Genomic DNA, 6,495 nt, shown 5'->3' on the forward strand with positions numbered 1-6,495 from the left:
GAGGAGGAGGAGGAGGAGGAGGAGGAGGAAGAGAAGGAAGGTTGAAAGTGACTTTTATACAAAATCCTTACCCCAACATTTAATATCATCATACTCAACATTTTCCTAATCTGATAGGTGAAATGGTTTCTTCCTTAATTCGAATTTCCTTGATTACTATTGAGCTAAACCTCAATTTTTATATTGCATATTCCAGTCATTCAATTATTCTTTAAGTTGGGTTACTGTTTTATTGATTAGTAAAAATTATTTATATATGTTGGATGCCATTCCTCTATTATGTGTATTGTAAATATTTTCTTCCAGTCTGCTTATATCTTTTAACTTTGTAATGTCTTTTGGCATAAACTTCATAAACTTTCAATTTTATAGTCATATTTTTGTGCTTTTAAAAAACATTGGATGTGTGTGTGTGTTAAGAAAATCCCTCTTCATGCAAATGACCTAGAAATAATTTATGATATTTTCTTGAAACAATGGATTTAAATTGCACTCTTTAAGTTATGTGTATATTCTTTATCAGGTATAGTAAATTTTCTCAACCTCCCTGCCAAAAAAAGAAAATGACTTTTATAGTCACCAGGTACTACACCCTATGAGATGCAGTCTTCACCTCTCCTTTCAGTGTCTCCCACAAAATGTGTTTATAAGCCTCACTTGTTGCTAGGTATGCCATACTATCTCCCTTTCCAGATGTGGCTGCAAAAGTAGAGAAGACTGGGTAATATTCAGCAGTTTCAATGGAGACAGAAATAAATCACCTCCATGACACTGTACTGATTTTTATCTGTTGAGCTTTGGCCATGTACTGTTCCCTCTGCCAGGAATGCTCTCTCTGGTGAGATATCCAAATGCTGGCATTCTGGGAAAAATCTGACCAAATCTCTCCTCCTTTAAAATGTCTTTCCATAGGGATCTCTCAAATTCCTAAACTCTTGTAGAACTTGCATTTTAACCATTACTGTAGTCTATTACCTATGTACAGATACACACTCACACACACACACTCTGCAATGTTTCATATGTGTTATCTTTGCTCTTTTATGAGACAGCAAGGAGTCTATGGCTTTTGCAGAGCAAAATAATTTGCGTTATTTTCTATATCATCCTTCAAAGCTGAGATGGATTTTACTCACAATAGGCACTAAATGAATAATATTAAGTAAATTTATTCTTAGTATCCAGTCCAGAAATCACTGTGGACAATTCTTATGCCATTCTGCAAGGTAGGCCCCATAAAGCCTCTTGACATTTTTCTATTTCATGCACTCTTTATGTTTACATTGACCAAGTACCTATGACAATGTCATATTATTGTATTATATACATAATATATTAGCATCTAATACACTGTGAGAGATGCTGGAGATAAAATGATATATAATGTATTGTCCCTTCCCTCAAGAAGTTCACAATTTAGACTTAACAGGCCATAATGTGGTACTAGGTAGAGCTCATATTGCTAGCTAATTTCCAGCCTACCAATTTTATTATGAATCTTGCAGGTACAGAGTTTGGTGTCCATTTGGAAAGGCACAATGTGAATAGATTGTGACAGGGATTGCAAACATCTGGTAGACCCAAGCAGAAATGAAAAGCTCCCGTTCCTACTCCAAAAGATAAACATACTTGGTAAAATAGAACAAAAAACATATAGTCAAACTTAATAGCAAGAAAGAGGACTCTTCAGGTGCTAAACATGAGAAAGGAACTCCAATCTAGAAGTGGAATTGCCTGTCTTTGAGGACTGAACATACTCTGAAGACAATTGGATTTCAGCACCCTCCCAGGGCTGGAAGTGGAGGTTGTGGGCCCAGAGACAAAGAAGGAGCTGTAGTTGGACTCTGTGTATAAACATAGACCCCAAGAAGGGACTGTAATAAAGGTAAACTAAGATTTGAATATTTTATACTATCTTGAGGATTTTGGAAAAAAGTTCAAAAACATAATTTATAAAATAAATTGAAAAAGTTGGCTATATCAATAAGTATTACTATTTTATTTTGCATTTCTCTGATTATTAGTGAGGAGAGAGTCTCGCTCTGTCGCCCAGGCTGGAGTGCAGTGGTGTGATCTTGGCTCACTGCCAACCTCCACTGCCCAGCTTCAAGCAATTCTCTTGCCTCAGCCTCCAGAGTAGCGAGGACTACAGGTGCACGCCACCATGCCCAGCTAATTTTTTTGTACTTTTATTAGAGATGGGGTTGTGCCATGTTGGTCAGGCTGTTCTCGAACTCCTGACCTCAAGTGATCCACCCGCCTTGATCTCCCAAAGTACTGGGATTACAGGTGTGAGCTACTGCACCTGGCCAGGAATGCTATTTTTTAAGTAAACACCAAGAGAAAATCTTACATAACTATTAAAGAGACATATATATTTATTGAATCATTATTTATAATTGCAAAATATTAGAAATGATCTAAACGGCCAGCTGCTGAGAAATAGATAAATATACCATGCTATGTTCTTGTGATGAAATACTGCAGAGGCGAACTACAGCTCACTGACTGTTTTTGTCAATAAAGTTTTATTAGAAGACAAATATGCTTCTTCATTCACCTTACAGCCTATGGTTGCTCTTATGCTATAATGGCAGAGTTGAGTAGTTGTGACAGAGACTATGTAGCTCACAAAGCCTAAAATATTTATGATCTGGCCCTTTACAGAAAATGTTTGCTGACTCTTGCTGTAGAACAATTGAAGATAAATGTTTCTGCATGAACAGATTTCAAAAATAATCTTCTTTTTCTTTTTTTTTTTATACGGAGTCTTCCTCTGTCCCCCAGGCTGGAGTGCAGTGGCACAATCTCGGCTCACTACAAGCTCCACCTCCAGGGTTCACACCATTCTCATGCCTCAGCGTCCGGAGTAGCTAGGACTACAGGCGCCCATCACCACGCCCAGCTAATTTTTTTTTGTATTTTTTTTTTTGTATTTTTAGTAGAGACGGGATTTCACCATGTTAGCCAGCATGGTCTTGATCTCCTGACCTCGTGATCCGCCCACCTCAGCCTCCCAAAGTGCTGGGATTGCAGGCATGAGCCACCGCATCCGGCCTCAAAAATAATCTTGAGTGAAAGTTACAAGTATTCAGAATGATGCACACCATTTATTTTATTCCTACTAATTTGTAAAACAGAAAAGCAGTATAAGTTGGTTATAGGAACTTTTTTGGCAAAACTTTTATAAAAACTCAAAGGTAAACATTTTCATCCAATTCATAATAGCAGTCCCAATTCTGAAGTAAGAAAAGGTAAAAGGACTGAAAGGATCATAAAGGAGAGTTCAGTTGGTCTGAAGGTTTTTTCTTTTGCTTTCTTAAAATATATTTAAAAGAAACTTAACAATATATCAACTTTGTTAATTCTGCATAATTGATATTTGTTATATTTTCTCTGTTCTATTCTATATTTTTTTTTTTAATAAAAAAGGGGAAAGATCATCTTAGTAGGTTCCAGAAAGCCTGAATTCTATCTCAGAGCTGTCAAGGTTTGGCTCATACCCACCTGGCTGTTGCCATTTAAGTGCACACCAAGTCCCTTCCAACTCCCAGGACTGACATCTCTTTGGCTAGCAGCTTTCTCTGACTTTCTCTGAACCCGATCAGTCTCTGCACGTAGTAGGCTGAAGTGTCAAGTATTAACTTCCACTCACCCAGAAGACCCTTCTCAATGGCTGAAGAGAGTTGGTGTGTATGCTCTCAGCAGGACCAACAGTGAGAGAACCCTGGGGTATGTGTCCTAGGTTGCTTCCCAAAGTTCCAACCCAAAGGAAGTCAGTTGCAAACAGTGAGAATTTATTTGATGTTACGTCTGGTACTGCCTCTTTTCCCTTTCCCCTACTGGTGTTTCCTGGAATTATTTTCCAAGTGAGCTATTGCACTCAAATTCTTGGCTCAGCATCTGTTTCTTGGGGAAATCAAACTAAGACAGTATTTTACACTTTATAAAATATGATCACACAGCTGGTTCCTCAAAGATTTAGAAGCAGAAACACCATTTGGCCCAACAATCCCATTACTGGGTATATACCCAAAGGAATATGAAGCATTCTGTTATAAAAATACATGCATGTGTATGTTCATTGCAGCATTATTCACAATAGCAAAGACATGGAATCAACCCAAATGCCCATCAATGATAGACTGGATTAAGAAAATATGGTACATATATACCATGGAATACTATGCAGCCATAAAAAGGAATGAGATCATATCCTTTGCAAGAACCTGGTTGGAGCTGGAAGCCATCATTCTCAGCAAACTAACACAGGAAAAGAAAACCAAACACCACATGTTCTCACTTATAAATGATAGTGAATGATGAGAACACATGAACATTTAGGGGGAACAACGCACACTGGGGCCTGTTGGAGGGTGGAGGGTGGGAGGAGAAAGAGCATCAGGAAGAATGGGTAGTGGATGCTGGGCTTAATACCTAGGTTACGGTATGATCTGTGCAGCAAACAACCATGGCACATGTTTATCTATGTAACAAACCTGCACATCCTGTACATGTACCCTGGAACATAAAATAAAAGTTGAAGGCAAAAAAAAAAAAAAAAACCTGACAATAAGTAGCCATTTAATATCTTTGGAATAGCTTCCCTAAAAAGACTGGTAATATCAGAAACACGCTCACATATAATTTCTCTAGTTACATCTTTGTGAAGTAGGTTGGACAGGGCATATAATTTTCTATTTTACAGGAGAAGAAACTGAGGGCTGAAGAAGTTAATCTCCCACCACCACCACCAACAAAAAACAGAACAAATAGAATTTGGACTAAGACGCAAGTCTTCTGACTTTCGGGCGAATCTTTCTATTGTGATCTTCTACTTGAGGACATCATTCTCAGCCCTCCGTTTCCACTCTGTAAATGTAGGCTGTATTAAGAGACCTTGAATCTGTAACAAATGGTGCCACTTTGATTTTATTGTAACTGCCTTAGAAATCGTCACACATGTGTCTTAAGGGGGCTTTGTCTGTGTGTTCAGAGGACTCTGGGGTTTTCCTGAGTGCCAGCTGGTGAAAATGCTTATTTAGACGATTCTTTGGGAGCAACAAACAAGGTGAAAAGGCTCCCAGTTTCTGTAGAAAAATCGCTGGTGAAACAGACTTTCTTCCAGTCTCCTGTCTCAAAGTTTCCAAGGTTCACCTTCAAAGGGTGGAGTGTCAAGCTTCGTGAACTAATTGCTTTAGCTTTGAGGTGCTGCAGCTTGTTAAAAATTCTTACTCCTTATTGATTCCCTGTGGCTTTTCAAAAAGGAAGGACACTTTAAATCCAGCATGTGAAGAATCTGTGATACAATATCATCAGGAGTTGAAAGCAATCAAAGTCCAGATTTCAAAATCCATTGCTGCAAAATGTTTACTTGTCAGATCTCATTTGTTGACAGTGTTCAAACGTGTGTAATTTCTTGCAAGGCAGACTTTTAAAATGTGAGGACATGGCAGTAATGAAGAAAATTTGTACGGTGGGTGAACTGTGAGCTGGAGTGTTTGAGCTTGACCTGGTAAAGTCAACACAATGCCGGCATTAGTATTCAGATGAAATCTCAGCTCCTGTGAACAAGCTGCCATGCAGTCAATTTGTCAAGATAAAGCTTCAGAGCCTTGTTCTGTGTCTCTTCTCTCTAATAACCAGAACTTCCAAGACAACGTAAGAGGCGATTTCAAGGATATTGATGACAATCTTCTTTCTGGAAAGGTTGCACTGAGTATACTGGCAAAGTGCTTAGTCAAGCACTTTATAATTTACAAAGTGTCCTCTCTGAATTTTGCTGTTTGGTTGGCACGATCATTCCATGGAGTTGAGAACATTTTTCAAAAATGTTGGATACTGATTCTTCTACTGATTATTAAGTACTTTATACATGGAAAGCACATAGAAAAACTTTTGATTGTGGCTAAAAACAAGGCAACCTAAGTTTTGGGACAGTCTGGCTGTCCTTCATTCTGTGAACTTACTCACTGATCATTTAGTTAAATTATCATCCTATCCCCATGTTCTTAACTACATTTGTAAAGAGTAAATGCTGGGCCAGGCATGGTGGCACACCTGTAATCCCAGTGCTGTGGGAGGCTGAGGCAGGAGGATCACTTGAGGTCAGGAGTTTGAGACCAACCTGGCCAACATAGTGAAACCTCATCTTTATGAAAAATACAAAAATTGGCTGGTGTAGTGGTGCACACCTGTAATCCCAGCTACTCGGGAGGCTGAAACAGGAGAATTGCTTTAACCCAGGAGGCAGAGGTTGCGGTGAGCTGAGATCGCGCCACTGCACTGCAGCCTGGGAGACAGAGCCAGACTCCATCCAAAAAAAAGGAGTAAATGCCTATTGCACTAGAGCTGGCTTTAGAGGAGTAAGGTGTTGACCCTACATAGTGGTTAAGGGGCACGATCGACTCAAGATAACCCTTCATGGGTGACAATAAAATCATTACACCTTTGTCTTTCTATAAATTCACATTTTTATCTCAGTCACCCTTACCC

The sequence above is a fragment of the Colobus angolensis genome, unplaced genomic scaffold (assembly GCF_000951035.1).
Source record: "Colobus angolensis palliatus isolate OR3802 unplaced genomic scaffold, Cang.pa_1.0 Scaffold214, whole genome shotgun sequence".
NCBI lineage: Eukaryota > Metazoa > Chordata > Mammalia > Primates > Cercopithecidae > Colobus > Colobus angolensis.